Source organism: Sturnira hondurensis, unplaced genomic scaffold (genome assembly GCF_014824575.4).
Source record: "Sturnira hondurensis isolate 20B ecotype Veracruz unplaced genomic scaffold, ASM1482457v3 Scaffold0010428, whole genome shotgun sequence".
NCBI lineage: Eukaryota > Metazoa > Chordata > Mammalia > Chiroptera > Phyllostomidae > Sturnira > Sturnira hondurensis.
The window spans coordinates 2,268,260-2,285,046 of record NW_028083059.1 but is presented as its reverse complement, the minus strand read 5'-3'; the positions used below and the strand labels follow the sequence as shown (position 1 = coordinate 2,285,046).

Sequence of the window (16,787 nt, the reverse complement as noted above, 5' to 3'; positions counted from 1 at the left end):
GTGCTCTAATCCTCAAGGGCGTTTCAGAGCAGAGTCTTCTTTTCCACCTTGAGATGATTTTTTCTTTTCTTATAGAGGTTTTCAGGCCCATGTTTTCTAATGTGAATTAAATACATACGTGAGCACTAATTAGTCTCACCTATTTTAACAGACTTTAAGGGGAAAGTAAGCTGAAGTATTTTTGGCCACCCATAACAAATATGCAAATGAATCACTTTTATTTTTTCTAGTAACAGCTAAAGGCAAAGACAATGAATTAACCTCCTTCCATGAGGCCAATCAATAGAGATCTGGACCTTTTGCCCCTAATCTAGACTCCTGTTTGAGAATGAATGTTGGAATGAGGCACATTTGCTGTGAAAGCCCAAGAACAAATGCGTTTGCGGATTGCCGTCCCTGTGACTCCGGGAAATGCCAGGCCTGGAGCTTAGGTTTTGGACTGTCACGTGCCAGGAGGCAGTGATGAACGGAGCTCCCGTTGGAAGGTCTTAGCTGCCACGAACAAGACAGTGGCTGTCAGGGACTGAGTTCTCTCTACAGTCACATACAGCTTCTTGTAAAACCCCATGCCATTCCTATGACAAGTAGAACTGGGAGCTGCCATTGACAAAGTGTGTTGGGTGAGCACAAGCCACCACGTCTGAGCATGGGGGGTGGGGCCCAGGCAGTCAGAGGATGTTCCGAATTGGGCTACCAGGGATTTGGTAAAGTTCCTGAATGAAAGGGGGACATAAAGCTTCTTCCCTTTTTGGAGGTTCCTCCAAGGCAGCTCAGAATTCATCTTGGGCAGTTAGAAACACAACCCTGAATGCTGTCACTTCCATGTCTTCCAGTTCAGCCCTGGTTTCAGCTGAGCCCTGGCTTCAGCTGAGTCCCTCCAAAGAAAGAAGGTGAGGTTGAAAGCATGAGGATGCCCTTTGGGGGTGGACTAAAAAGATACTCACCTTTAGGCTAAATCACAGGAGATTGGATCATCCAAAACAGTAGTAACCTGGGGTAGCATGGGGGACGTGTCCCTCAGCCTCAGGACCCATAAAGAGGCAGGTGCTTCTCTGAAGAAACTGCAGGTGCAGGTGCTTGGGACTCAGGGGAAAGAGAGCGGGCTAGAAAAAAATGGGGAACCATGATGGCATCCAGAGCTAGAAGGCTCAGATTCATATGTCACTGCCTCCTCATTCATTCACTTATTTAATTGCCAGTCACAGGCACTGTTCTGGAAGCTGAGGTCACATAGAGATGATTAAGTCATCATTTTTGCTGATACAGATCCATGTATCCATGAAAGAAAGGCAGGAAGTCACCACACAGTACAGTGGAGACCCAAGGAGGACATGGAGAGCTTGTCAGGGGAGGTGATACTTGAGTTGAGGTTAGGAAAATGAGAAGGGGTTGTTTAGTGGACATTGGGGGGAGGCATCTTGGGAGGAGGGAATGCGCGAGTGAAGGCACAGAGCAGAGGCAGCCTGCACTCTGGGGAGATGTGGGGAGCTCTGTAGAAGTGGAAGACAAGGGTGAAGCCAAGGAGAAATGTGATTTTGACCAGTGCTGCCCAGTTGAAATATTATGCAGTCCACATATATAATTTTAAATTTTAGAGTAGTTCATATTTAGTTTTCTAAAAAGCAAGTGAAATTAATTTTAATAATATATATTTTAAATTTTAAAATATTTCAACATATAATCAAGTGTGAAAATTATTAATGATATATTTTATATTGTTTTTCTTTTTCTTTTTTTTTTAAAGACTTTTATTGGCCATGATTGTTTTTTTAAAAAAGGATTTTAGCGACTTCCGGCCAAGATGGAGGCATAGGTAGACACACTGTGCCTCCTCGAACAACCAAAATAAGGACAACAACAATTCAAACACAAAGTAACAACCAAAACTGAAAGAAAAATGAACTGTATGGAAGTCCAAAAACCAAGGAGTTAAAATAGACACATTCATCCAGACTGGTAGGCGGGGTGGAGTCGGGCAGATGAGAAGAGAGGGGTTGGGGCACAAGTAGCAGTGACACTGGGTGCTTAAGGCACTCTGGGCATGCAAAGCGGCACCAGGCAGACCCTGAGCACCCAGGCAGTGGCTGGCAGACCTTAGGGGAGGGCTGGCAATGGGCAGACCCAGCAAGGCAGCAATTGAGAAGCGGGTACCATGTGCCAAGTGGCTGGCTGACCGGGCAGCAGTCCCACATTCATGCACAGATAACTGGGGAGCGAGAAAGATCGCGCAACCCAGGGTTGTAGCACCAGGAAATAAAGCCTCAAAACACCAATTGAAAACACTTATGGGAGTTGAGGTGCAGGGAGAGACTCCCACCCTCACAGGAAAGTTCATTGGAGAAACCCAGAGTCCTAGAATGCACACAAGCCCACCCACACAGGAATCAGCATCAGAAAGGCCCAGTTTGCTTGGGGGAAGCAACAGAAGGGACTGAGGGGCAACAGAGAGCAGAGAAAAGCACCATTTTTTTCCCTCTTGGACCCCCTCCCCCACATAGAGCATCACAACCCAGCGACTTGGGTTGCCCCACCCTGGTGAACACCTTAGGCTCAGCCCCTCATATGTAATAGGTGCGAACAGACCAAAACATTATGGCTCAAGCAGAAAAACAGCTCAAAGACCCAGAGCCAATACTTCTAAGTGACCAAGAGACAGCCAACCTATCAGATGCACAGTTCAAAACACTGGTGATCAGGATGCTCAAAGAACTGGTTGATTTTAGTCACAAACTAGATGAACAAATGAAGGCTAAATGAAGTGAAATAAAAGGAAATGCACAGGGAACCAATAGTGATGGGAAGGAAACTGGGACTCAGATCTATGGAGTGGACCAGAAGGAAGAAAGAAACATTAAACCAGAACAGAATGAAGAAAAAAGAATTCAAAAAATGAGGAGAGGCTTAGGAACCTCCAGGACATCTTTAAACATTTCAACATCCAAATTATAGGGGTACCAGAAGGGAAAGAGGAACAGCAACAAGTGGAAAAGTTATTTGAACAAATAATAAGGGAGAACTTCCCCAATCTGGCAAAAGAAATAGACTTCCAGGAAGTCCAGGAAGCTCAGAGAGTGCCAAAGAAGTTGGACCCATGGAGGAACACACCAAGGCACATCAGAATTACATTAGCCAAGATTAAAATGAAGGAGAGAATCCTAGAAGCAGCAAGAGATAAGGGGACAGTCATCTACAAAGGAGTTCCCATCAGATTGTCAGCGGATTTCTCAAAAGAGACCTTACAGGGAACAAGGGGCTGGAAGGAAGTATTCCAAGTGGTGAAAGACAAGGCCCTACATCCAAGATGACTCTATCCAGCAAAGCTTTAATTTAGAATAGAAGGGCAGATAAAGTGCTTCTCAGAGAAAGTCAAGTCGAAGAAGTTCATCATCACCAAGCCCGTATTATATGAAATGTTAAAGGGACTTATCTAAGAAAAAGAAGATAAAAAACACGTATACTAAAATGACAGCAAACTCACAATTACTAACACCACACCTAAAATAAAATCAAACTAAGGAAACAACTAGAACAGGAACAGAACCACAGAAGTGGAGATCACATGGAGGGTTAGCAACAGGGGAGTGGGAGGAGGAGTGGGGGGAAGGTACAGAGAATAAGTAGCATAGATGGCAGGCAGAAAATAAACAGGGAGGGCAAGAATAGTATGGGAAATGTAAAGGCTAAAGAACTTAAGACACATGGACATGAACTAAAGGGGGGGAATGTGGGAAGGAGAGGGTGTGCAGGGTGGAGGAGAATGAAGGGGGGAAATGGGACAACTGTAACAACATAATAAAATATATTTTAAAATATTTTATTTATTTATTTTTAGAGAACGGGAAGGGAGAAAGAGAGGGAGAGAAACAGCATTGTGTGGTTGCCCCCCCCCGGCGTACTCCCCAGGGACTGGCCTGCATCCTAGGCATGTCCCTGACTGGGAATTAAACCAGTGATCCTTCGGTTCACAGACCAGCACTCAATCCATTGAGCTACACCAGCCAGGGCTAGATAAAAATTGGATAAATTTTTCTAATTTATCAAAATCTGGTGGATACTTTGCATTCACCCTGCCTTAGTCATACTCCATAGCCACAAACGGGGCCCATACTGGACAGCGCATGCCTGTCAGGAAGGCTGGGGACTGGTTGTTATTGTGAGAGCAAAGAGGATTACTGCAGATTTGCAAAGAAAAGTGTGGCTCAGTCAGTTTTGTGCTCTAGAAAGCTCTCTAGTTGAAGTGGCATGAGAGACCAATTGGGGCAGCGTTACAATAAAATGGGATAGTGTGTGCACCTGTGTATAACATGAGTTAGAGAGGGAGGGGTAGGTGCCCATCTTTCTTGGGAAATACACTGCATAGCAGGATTAGAAAGCAAAATTTCCCATAGAAATGGAATAATTTAACCACATGGTGTGTTTTTTGGTTTTCCATGCAGACAACCCTTTAAGGCTGCTCTATATCTCCTACCCACCCCCAATCCAGGCAAAGGACTCTCTGGTCTCAGTGTTGTCATGCCAATGTTACCATCTGGAAAGAAGTGCAGCCCTCAAGGGGGTGTCAGGCCTGGAGTGCCATGAACCCTGACACGACTTACTATGAGACCAGCCCTAGAGGCAGAGCCTTAGCTTTGCTACCCTCTCCTGTGGCAGAATAATGCACGGGGGAGGACTTGAGCCCCTGGGCTGCTGGTCAAGGGCTCTGAGGTGGGAGCCAGTGTCGGCAGGCAGGAGGTTCCACTACACATGCACAGGACACAGGGAAGATCCCAGAATTTCAGCACAGGCATGGCTGTATTTCTAAATTATGTATACATGGTCCTGAGTGATTTCTCTGAGCCTTGGTTTCCTTATCTCTAACAGAAATTATGGTTTAGCTGATGCAGCTGTTTTGAGGAACACATGGGACAATGCAGGCCAACGGCCTGGAACAGAGTCCTGCCAATGGGCAGCACTCCTTGGGCACTTGCTCTCTTCCCACCACCTCAGGAGGCTGAGGTTCCCACTCCAGACCCATCCAGGTCTGTTGTGTCTGGCGACATGGGTGTCCCTTCACCATTAGGCATGACATAATTGCTGGGCAATGACAAAGAGGCTGCCGCGAAGACACTACACATGCATTGGCAGATGCTCTGTAAGTGGGAACATGCTCCCTCCCCTCCCCGCCCCTCCCCTTCCCATTCCTTCCTTTTTGCAGTATTTGGACTCTCTGGCGTTTCTCCTTGCTTCCAGAACCCAGACCCTCTGCCCCTACCTCTCAACTAAACCAGCATCCGTTTTTCCTCTCTGAAAGTGACGTAATCACAGCTGCCTTCTCTAGGGCTACTGAGACCTTGACAATGTCAGGCTGGTGAAAACTCTTTGTTTATTGCACATTGCCAGAGAAAATGTTTCCTGTTAGTCCTGTCCCACAAGGATATCCAGGGGGTGGCACCGTCTTGTCTCCGCAGGATTGGGGTGATGGAAGGGTGGGGGATTTAGAAAAAAATGGAGGGGATGTAGGTCTGAGGGAGAGAGAGAGGGATTTATATAACGCAGTGGGTCAGCTGCTTGTGCATTTGTGGGCGTCAGTGTGTTAAGGATGGTGGGAAGCTGCTTTGGAATGTGCAAGGCCATCTCCCTTTGTTCTCCCCTTGGTTGGGTGGAATCAGTGATCATTACTGTGCTTGTTGGAAGCATTGTTCCAGCCAGCTTTCAGTGCCACATGGTGCCCCAGACACTCCAGGTAAATGAGAGCCTGAAGGAAGCCTTCCTGAATACAAAATTCTGTCTGGAGACAGTCTCAGAGATGATCTGTGTACAGGAATATGCCCGTGGGTGTGGGAAACCAGCAAGTCCCATCTCCTGCACCAGTGGGGGCTGTGGGCTGAGCCCTGGCAGAAGCTGAGTCCTATTTCATCCTGTGGGCACCTGTGTTTGTGGTCTGTCCTGAGAGTCAGTAATCTGGGGGCCGGCACCCTTGCTGCAAGCCTGTCTGGCCTGAGCAGCAGTTCAAAGAGCCTGGGGCTTGCAGTCCTTCAGACCTGGGTAAGGTGCAAGTTCCAGCATTTACGAACAGTGTGACCTTGAGCAAAGCATTTACCTTCTTGAAGACCAAGTGTCTACAACTGTGAAGCAAAACTGAAAATGCTTACCTGCTTTTCCATGTGAGAGAGGTGCAATACGCAAAAGAGACAATGTGAAAATGCTTAGTGAACGGAATCTCTGCATCACCGTGGTACTGTTATTATCCATTCCATGAGGGACTATTCAAAATGCACTGTAGGACCCCTGATGAGGAAGCCTGAGGTTATTGTGAGAGGGTTACCTGAGGGCTGGGTCCTGGCAGGGGCTTCTACTGCCCAGAAAGCACTGTGTCTGGGCCCAGCCGGCACACCTGGCCCTGGATGATGGCCCCGGCATCAGTCCAAGCCTCCTGAGATATTCCGGCAAATCCAAGACGCATCAGCCAAGGGTTCTGGAGAACTTGAACTCCACCTGCTGCTGGAAGTCTCTGAAGGGCTCAGGCTGGTGAGTGGAAGTGGTACAAGGTCAAGAAGGGAAAGCTGATAAACTCCCACAAAGTGACAATCACCCAAGGCAAACCTACCATGGACCAAGGGCTGATCATGTGCCTTATGCAAAGCAGAACTTTAGATTCTTTCAGACTTGGGAGTTATGACTCGGCTTCTCAAAGCTCACGACAGGTTGATGCGTCAAGCTAGAATATCCACTTACTAACTTACAGTAAAAACATAATGGCCTAGGGGACCAGATCAACACACGACTTCATATTACATGAGCTATGCAAAAAGTAGAATGGTCAGAATGATCAATATTAACATTTGAAGGTTATTTGGTGGTCTTGGAATTGGGCACAGGAAGTTGCTTAGATGAGGTCAACAATAATAAGAGAGATATATCATTTTCTCTGGAACGTAAGTCTGCCATGGGGACAAGGCAGAATCAAGTTCTTCATTAAACTGCCCTGTTTCCCGAGAGAGATTGGATGGCACTGCCAACATTGATCTTCGGACTTTTCTTGTTCTAACCTTCCATTGCAGACCCACCTGTCTCCTCTTGGCATTTGCTCTTTTTAGCTAAGATTCACATTTGATTGATTAGGTTGCTGTGGGGTGCTGCAGGCCTGGAATCCACCGAGTTTCCATATCTGTCTGTGCCTCCACCCTGTAGATTGTACATTTTATCTCTGCAAGGTCATATTATTCCTTATTTCCAAACACTTTGGAAAGAAAGGCAGGTGGAGACTAGCCTGGATGGGGCATGATGCTTGCAGGAGCTCTGTCAGGCTCGGAAGAAGATGCCGAGGAGCACCTGGGGACAGTGGGTACAGGACTTGGGCCCTGACAAAGCTAATTAATTGAGGGCGGGGGGGCAGTCAGGCAACCAGATGGGTCAGGGCTCCAGTACCAGAGGAACCACTTGAGTCTGCCCAGGAAAGCAGGACAGAAGCCCAGTTCTAAAGACTGGGCAGGCCAAAGCAGGGAATGAGAAGAGGGGGTGTAGGTAATGAAGCCTTGGTTCCTTCCATTTGCTCCCAGGGCTCCCCAGTTTTGAGCAAAAAAAGCCAATGCCAGATTCCACATGCTGGTGGGGACCAGTTTGGATTGGTTCATGAACTGGGACGGGGGGCCCTGCACATGGGAAGACCTGAGGCCTGCAAGGGCCTGACACCCTCAACCAGGTAGCACCAAAGCTAGCGGAAAAAATTGGAGAGCAAATGATACTGACATGTGTGAACCAAATAAAAATGTTCTAGCATGTTTTGGACAGCTATTTGCCAGGTCAAAGTGCGATCAGACCTGTAGGCGTACCCCTAGAAGCTCTATTTGAGGACAGGCCGATGACATCTTTTCCTAGTCCGTGAACCACCATGTGTCACTTTTATCCTCAGCGCGTGTCAAAGGTTCTGTGAGAAGGTAAGTAGCTTCAAGCACTGACTGGCTTCTGAGAAGGACAGTCTTTAAATCCCAGCTCTGCCACCTGCTGGTTGTGGGACACTGTGCAAATCACTCAGCATGTCTTAAGACTCAGTTTCATTGCTGGTAAAATGGGAGAAATAAATTTTTACCTCATTGATTTGTTGTGAACATTAAGTGCTCATGCCTGGCATGAACAAACTCTCAACCAATATCTGCTGACTGGTAAAATGAAATGATGCTTGTAAGATCCTCAGGCAGTGATTGACATATAGTAAGTATTCAATATGAAAAAGTGCTATTAACATTATCATTTGCAGGACTGCAGAGCTCAGGACTCAGCCGCATGGGTCACCTGAGCCTGTACGCACAGCCGTCAAGAGGAGGGGGCAGCATCTTATAGTCCTGAACATGTGGCTGTGGCACAAAATGTGCTTATACAACTAGAAATTTAAAAATTTGGATGGTTTATTGAAAGTGTTCTTGGTCAGGAACCCATACCTGCTTTGGATGGGCACAAAAGTCCACGAGAGGGCACATGCCCCTGACTCATCTCTCCCTCGAAACTTGGCAGCTGCTGGCTGGCACCTGCATTTGATCCCTCACGGGGAAGAAAAGGAGTCCACGTTGTTCTTTTTGTGGCTCAAAGGGTGGAAGCACACTTCCTTCCCTCCGTGTTGCTCAGACAGCCTTGGGAGCTCCTGTCAAACAATCATTTCATGTCTCCCTGAGGTCTCATCTCTTCTGGGAACTGACGTGCATAGAGCTCACAGAGAAGTTCCTAAAATAAAATGGAAGGCTGCTGATTGCCTTAGGGTTACGTCTATACAGACCGTACCCCCACTCCGGCCCAGGGGTCTCAGCCTTGCCTTCATGTGACTCAAGTTCCCACTATATCCTCAACTGGTCTTGGTCTTGAGAACCAGCAGAGCTGAGACAAATACAGCTTTGGGGTTTTCGAGGGCCTGTGAGACGGCAAAAAAGAGCACATGTCTTTCTCTTTATCTCACATCCTAGCCCTCTGTCATGCCAGCCTCCTCTGACTGGTTAGAGGTCCTCTAAGGAGAGCCACAAGGTCAGGACAATGACTGCTATCTAGAAGAAATGGGTCCCTGAAGGCTACTTTGTCCCTGTCCTGGTATAAGTCCACAGTAAGTTCAGAGCTCGCTGGCCTTACATCCTCTCTGTTGTACAATGAAGAGAATTTGGAGATGATTTACTGTTGGAAGGCAACCTGTATATAGTATTTCAGACTAGAAAGTTCGAAACCCACATTTGACATCAGTTGTCCAAAGGAGATAGCAGGTGTCATTGGAGAAGAAGCCAGGCAGGGGATTTTCTGCCTTACCTCCACTCCCAGCCTCTGACCCAATGGAGTTAGGAGTGTGACTTCAAATAGTTTTGAAAAAAGTTATTGAAAGGGTCAACTCGTCACCAAGCAGGACACCAGGCAGATCCTAAGATTGCAATTACTTTGAAATGTCCAGCAAACAGTGTCTCTGGTTACCTCTAAAAAAGCCAGACCCTGAAAGTGATCCAATCATAATTATTTTTTCAATTGCTTTGTCAGTAGAGTCATTCATTGTTTCCCAAGAAACCACATTTCTCAGACCTGGCCTTGAAAATCAGGAGGGGGCCATCAACCTTGGCTCTTGGATACAGCCATCGCTCTCTTCCTGACATCCGTGCCAATCAATGTTAAACTCCCCTCGGTACTTTCATCATCAATTACAACAGGAAGCACAGCACCTAGTGAGTGTCCGCAGTGTGTGAGCTCCTGCAGTCCTCACACATGCCCTATAGTTAGCGTTGTTCTTCCTACTTCACAGATAAGAAAACTGAGACCCAGAGAATTTTCATCACTAAGATTTCCCTTTTCCCTCTGTTCCCTTTCATGGAAATGCTGCTCCAAGAGGAACAAGATGCAGACTCCTTCTCTCCTTCTACCCCTTGCATTCTCCATTCTTCTCACCCTTCCTTTCAAAGAATAGGCATTGTGCACCTACTGGACATTTGGTAATGAAGGACAGTGCTCTCTGAGAGAAACAGACAAACAAACCACAAAAAAAATGAGGTGAGACCTGACCAGTGTGGCTCAGTTTAAGCATTCTCCCGTACACTAAAAGGTTGGGGGTTTGATTCTCTGTCAGGGCCACATGCCTGGGTTGCACGTTGGACCCCTGGTTGGGGAGTATATGGGAGGCAACCAATCAATGTTTTTTCTCATATTAATGTTTTTCTCTCTTGTGCCCTTTCTCTCTCTCAAATCAATTAAAATAGTATTTAAAAATGAGGTGAGCCTAGTGATTGCCCCAGTTTACTACTGTGAGAGAGTATTTTTTTGTATTTATTTATTTATTTAACTTTTGTTCAAGTACAGTTTTCTTTCTTGTATTCCCAGCCCTGCCCCCCCCCCCCCGCAGTGTCTGTGAGAGAGTATTGAGGCCACAGGGCAGGGAAAGCATACCCAGGTGGAGTTCTATGGACTCCTGAGTTGAAAAGACAGAGATGGAAGTCTGGAGAGACCAAAGGGGCAGAAGTTCACAGAAGAGAGTGTTGCAGAGGGTAAAATGGCATAGGGAAAGGAACTGGAAATCTGCAGAGGATCCCCTGAACTATTCAGGTAAATAATGATCAATGTATGCATGTAAGGAAGCTACATAATGATGGGGAAAGAACTATCCGAAAGATAAGAGGTCACATTGCCCAGTGCCTACAGGGCTGGGAATAGTACTTGTTCCCACCAGCCAGGTTGGAAAATCCCACTATTCTCCAGGCATGGAATAAAGGAAATTACATTAAATTGTAGTTGGATGCAAATATTAAAGTTAATAGAAAAGAATATTAAAATGCTCATTATAGTCATGTTCCATAACTCAAAAAGTTAAGTAGAGACATGAAAGAGATTAAAAAAAATCAAAATGTCAATGTCCAAAAAAAAAATACACTGGATAGGATTAATGGCAAATTAGTTGGTTTAGAGAAAAGATTAGTAAACTAGAAGAGATAGCAGTAGGAACGAAAAGGAAACAGAGAAAAATTAAAAAATTGAAAAGCTGAACAGAGTATCAATGAGTTGAAGGACAAATTTAAGTGGTCTGATATACCTGTAATTGGAATTTCTTAAGAAATACTTGAAGAAACAATGCTAAAAGTCCCCCAAATTTGTTTAATACAATTAACCCACATATCCATAAAATCTAATGAAACCCAAGTACAAGAAACCTGAAACACGGCCCTCCTCCCTAGAGACCAAAATGGCGCTCCCCGCCCCCTACTCTCCACCCTCACTCGAGGGGCCCAGTGCTCCCGCCTCAGATTTTCTTTCAGGAGCTAAGTTGTTATCGCAAGGTTTTGACCACTGTTAGCTGGGTTGAGTGGCTGGCCGATCCTTCTTTTGGGGCAGTTGTAGAGGAGGGTAATTGTCGCCTGTCCCAGTGCTGACGCTGGGAGGTTGTTTGATGCAGACTCCTGAGCTGTGGGCAGCGAACTTGTTGCAAGCTGTCAGCTAACCTGAATGGAAATTTGGTGAAAGCAAAGAACAAGTTATGAATAACCCTTTTTAGAGGGACTTGGAGAATACATATCAGGAATGAGTTCTCTGGACCACATAACAATACCTGATTCAACTATGGAAATTGAAAATCAAGGTGAGAACTGTGCCTCCGATAATAGATAATTTAAAACCCTGTGTGTTCCTTACTCACCTAAATGGAGGCAAAGAAATCCTATTAGAAAGTTTGCTCACCTGAAAGCATTCAAGCAAGATTCACCCAGTGACTCATTTTTAGAACCAAGACCATTGACATTAAAAGCTATTTTGAAAGATTTTCTTAAAAGAGGAAACACACTTAAAAAGAGAAAATATAAACCAATCGGAAGACCAAGGGGAAGGAAAAACTCTAGGTCACAAATAAATAGTCAATTTAAAGGCAAAAGACCTCAGCTCCCACTTTGAAAATTAGAGGGTGGAAGAAAGCCATTACCTTGGAGAAAAATTTTAACCTTTGAGCAAGCAGTGGCAAGAGAATTTTTCATCTACCTTAAAAAACTGAATTATAACTATTACCTCAAGGAGTCCATTAAACAGATGAATGTTGGTGAAGATTTAGAAAAAGAAGACCTTCATAGTCATTGATACAAATACTTGGATGATGAAGGATCTTTTTCTCCTGTTGAAAAGTCAGCATAAGTTTAATCATGTCAAATAATTGTGGCCATAGGTTTTATCAAATTAAAGGTTTTAGACTTTAATGTTCAAAAAACAAACAGGAGACAAATGACACTAGAGAGCTTCATAATCAAATGGCTCAAAACCAGTGATAGAGAGAAAACCAGATAAAGAAGTCATAGTCAGACAGAGAAAATAAGGATGACAGAGATTTTCTCACAGAAAATGATGCAAATGAGAAGATGGTGGACAATATATTTAAAATATTGAAAGAAAAAGTCTTTTAATCTATAAAGCTATATGTGGTAAAAAATATCTTTCAAAAACAAAGCTGAAATAAAGGCTTTTTTTAGATATACAAAAGCTGACAGAATTCATCGCCAGTAGGCCATACTACAAGGACATTAAAAGAAGTCCTGTAAGCAGAAGGAAAACGATACCCAGTTAAAGATTACTTTAGATTTCACCTAAAGTAATGAAAAATATCTAAAAATGCAGCTGGAGGCTGATTATTTGAGGCATGTCCAGACTGGAGGCAGCAAGTCCACGCAAAGTCAAGAGTACTCCACTGTAGACAAAGGGATGAAATGCAAAAATACTTGTGGACAAGATTTGACCCTCTAACAGGATATTTGCATAAAGTTTTCTAGGGGCTCTGGCCAGCACTGCAACACAAAGAAATTGACATTAGTGACCTCACAGACAAAACAGTCCAACATAGGAGACTGAGATTTTTACACCCTCAACCTTATGCTGAGAGGTTCTAATCAGCTTTTCAGTTTCTACTCTTAAATACAAACAAGCAATAAACAGAATGCCGAGAAAAGGTCTCTAACATGAAAGACAGAGGCCAAAACTACAAATGGAAAAAAAGAAAATCAACAAAACTCGGATATATAGGAACTATGTAGGGAGTTAAAAACTTCCAAAATGTCATTAATATCATCAGGAAGACTATTGGAAGCACCGTAGGCATGAAACAAGACCAGATTACACCCTGGCTAGTGTGGCTCAGTGGATGGAGAACCAGCCTGTGAACTGAAAGGTCATTGGTTCCATTCTCAGTCAGGGAACACGCCTGGTTTGTGGGCCAGGTCCCCAGTTGAGGGCATGTGAAAGGCAACTGATAGATGTGTCACTCACATGTTTTTCTCCTCTTTTTTATTCCCTTCTCCTTTCTCTAAAAGTAAATAAATGAAATCTTTCTTTTTTAAAGAAAAGACCAGATTGCTATTAAAAACAGAACTGAGAACAACAGCCAAGTTCTTAGAAGTAAAAGGTAAGATAGTATAAAGAAAAACTAGATAAAAGGATTGGGAGATAAATTTGAAAAACCTCTAAAAGATAGAGCAAAAAATCAAGTACATAAAACTAAAAGATAAAAGATTGGGAAACTGGTGGATCTGCCCATGAGATTTCATACCCAAGCAACAGATATTACTGGAAGAGAGAACAGAGAAATGGGATGACATGAACTGAAAGATGAGATTATAAAATGAAAGGGCACACTAAATGTTAATGCAAAATAAGTAAATAAATAAGACCCATACCAGGGAACATCAGTAAGAAATTTTAGAACACTGTAGACAAAGGATCAAGAATCGGCATGGCCTTGAACTTTTCATAGCAACACTGGAAGCTAAAAGATCAATGAGACAATAACTTTCAATTCTGAAGGAAAAATATTTCCAGTCTAGTTTCTATATCAAATGTTCAATCAACTAGGAGGGCAGAATAAACAGGTTTTCAGATATGCCAAGTCTCAAGAATTTTCCTTCCTGTGTAACCTTTCTTGGACAACTATAGGAGAATGTGTTCTACCAAAACAAGAGAGTGAATTAAGTAAGAGGAACATAAGGAGCTATGGGAGCAGGAGATCTAACAGAAGAAAAAAGAGATGGGACTCCTCAGGGAAGTGACAAAAAGAGATCCTAGGAAGTCAGCTACACACAAGTCCTGGAGAACAGCCCCTCCCTGTTGGAGCAGGGCAGAGGCTCTAGAAAAGGGTTTCCCAGGAAGATGAACTCTGTAAACTCCTTAGGCAAATGAACAGCTTCAGAAGAGATTTAACAAGAGGCAGAGAGTTGGGGTTGAATTAATAATAAGAACAAAAAAATATCCTAGGCAAATTAAAAAAATTACCAGCACCAGAAAAACTAAAAGTTGTACAGAAATAAAAGGGAATTATAATGTACTACATGGCTTAGCTCTAAGTAGAGCTTCCATGTGATAGCAATGTTCATTAAGTTTCTTGGATGGATAGATTAATGTTTTCATCAAATTTAGAATATTTTTAGCCATTACTTCTTCAAAAACCTGTGCCCCCCTTCTCTCTTTCTGTAACTCTGCAAATATTAGTGTGTTTGATGGTGTCCTACAGGTCTTTGAGGCTCTGTTCATTTTCCTTTATTTTTATGTTTTTCAGATTAGATAATTTCTATTGATTTATCTTAAGTTCACTGATTCTTTCTTCTGTCATTTCAGATTTTCTATTGAAGCTTTCATTTTCCAGTTACAGTTATTTCTCTTTTCAATCCAGATTTTCCACTTGTTTCTTTTTGTCTAAGTTCAAGCTCTAAGTTGGTGCTCTCTTTTTGCTAAGTCATTGCCATCATATTTTCCTTTACTTTTTTAAACATGATTTCCTTTAGTTATTTGACCATACTTATAATAACTGCTTTGAAGTCTTTGCTTGTGAATTTAACATCTGAAACGCCTCAGAGATAGTTTCTATTGACTGATTTCTTACTGTCCAAAAAAGTCTTAATATTTTGCCGAAACCTAGGTATTTCAGATTATATATGATAGCAATTCTATATTCATATTCCATTCCAAACCTCCTTCAGGAGTTGTTGTCATTACTCCTGTCAACTGAAAAGGAATATTGGCTAAGTGTTTTGTCACCATAAAAGATTTATTTGGGGAAAAAAAAGGGGTTGCAACCATAGCATGAAGACATGGCAAGCTACATGCATACTTTGGCTTGCAAGCCAAGATGAATAAGTATTTGTATAAGGGAAAAGGAAGTTAAGGGGAAGGGAAGTTAGAACCATAGAGCTTTACTACAAACATAGAGTTCTTTCTGTAAGGTTCTTATGTGTAGGGTTCTTGCAATTACATAGCAACCTCCATGAGGCATATGAGAACTTCCATAAGCCCTAGCTCCTCCCGCAGACCATCCTGATTATGTTTTCTCAAAGTCCCAGTGAGCCTTTATTACTGTGTTTTTGTTTGTTGGTTCAGTGATCACCTAGACTAATTTCAAGGAATCTTTTTCCTTTGCAGTGTGTAGCTGCTGATGTCTCTTGTCAGTTTTATATTTTTGTTTTTATTTTTAATCCTGGATTCCTAGGATCATTTCTGTGTCAGTGTCACTTAGTAGTCTACCAACGATTAATCAGAGATTGTGCTCAAATATCTTAAAGCAGCAAGAATTCCATTTGCTGCTTCCATTTGCTGATAGAACTGTACAGGGGTTGGAAAAGAATATCCTCAAAATTCAGGTCGTTTACAAGTCTCCTATGAATTTTGCTTTTCACCAGTTCCCTGTGTGTCTCCTCTGTGTGTGTGCAAGGCCTTGTGTCCAGCCAGGATGTGTGGCTAGCTAGGGCACTCTGTGGCCTCTCTTTGTGAATGTGTGCAGCAGCTTTTCCAGACTGCCCAATATGTGAGAGATTATTGAGGCAATTTTAGCCTCCATGGATCTGGCTAGTCTGGCAGACTATTTTTTGCCCCAACCTCAGGCTAGCTGCGAGTTGCCTTTGCCTGTCACTGGTATTTCTTACAATGCCCAGGACATGAGGGCTTCAGCTGCCTATACTGATGAAGATGCTGGTTTATATGGCCTGCTCTGTCCTGATAGAATTACCAAATGGGAGCTGGGGTAGAAGGGGAGGAGGAGTAGGTAGTAGATGGGTGGGATCAACTCAGGCTAAAATACCAGAATCCTATTGTTTTTATTCAAGTTTCTTTCTTGAATAATAACTATTTCTCAAATTTTCACGCCTTGGATTGATTTTCAATATCCTGAGACAGTTCTTTTGACCATTTTTGCTAGTATGTCATTGTGTTTGAGAAGAGGATTTGCAAGACTCCTCACTCTACCTTTCTGCCTGTCATAACCAGTAAACAAATTTTGTAGCTGAAGTGTTTAAAAGCACTATATTGGGAGGATAGAAAGAAATAGAGATAAATCTTTATATTTCTAAGTGGGAAGTCAGTCGAAAATGCCTAAAAGTTAAAAATCAAGTAGCAATATAATCATATTTCATGATAGGAATATTCATATAAAATAAATCACCTAAAAGAATTACAGTGGGTCCAGACTAGTGTAGCTCAGTAGGTTGGGCATCTTCTCACAGACCAAAAGGTTGCCAGTTCTTTTCCTGGTCAGGGCACATTCCTGAGTTGCAGGCCAGGTCCCCTGTTGGGAGCATGGGAGAAGCAACAAATCAATGTTTTTCTATCACATCAATATTTCTCCATCTCTTCCTCTCCCTTCCCCTCTCTCTAAAAATAAATAAATAGCTTCCTGGGGGAAGATGGCAGCGAGGTAGGAGGAAGCAGATTCTACTTTGTCCTAAACATGGGAGAAAAACCTAGCCAGTCTACAGAGGAACAGAGCAAACAGGCAACAGTACCCCAGCATACATGAAAATAGGAGACCAAAAATTGTACTGGACACTGAAAAACCAGACAAG

At 43.4% G+C, this 16,787-nt stretch overlaps 1 pseudogene; it reads left to right on the top strand.

The window, feature by feature from the left end:
* Nucleotides 1-11,508: 11,508 nt before the first annotated feature.
* On the top strand, nucleotides 11,509-12,108 carry LOC118995756 (TATA box-binding protein-associated factor RNA polymerase I subunit D-like; annotated as a pseudogene).
* The last annotated feature ends 4,679 nt before the right edge of the window (nucleotides 12,109-16,787 follow it).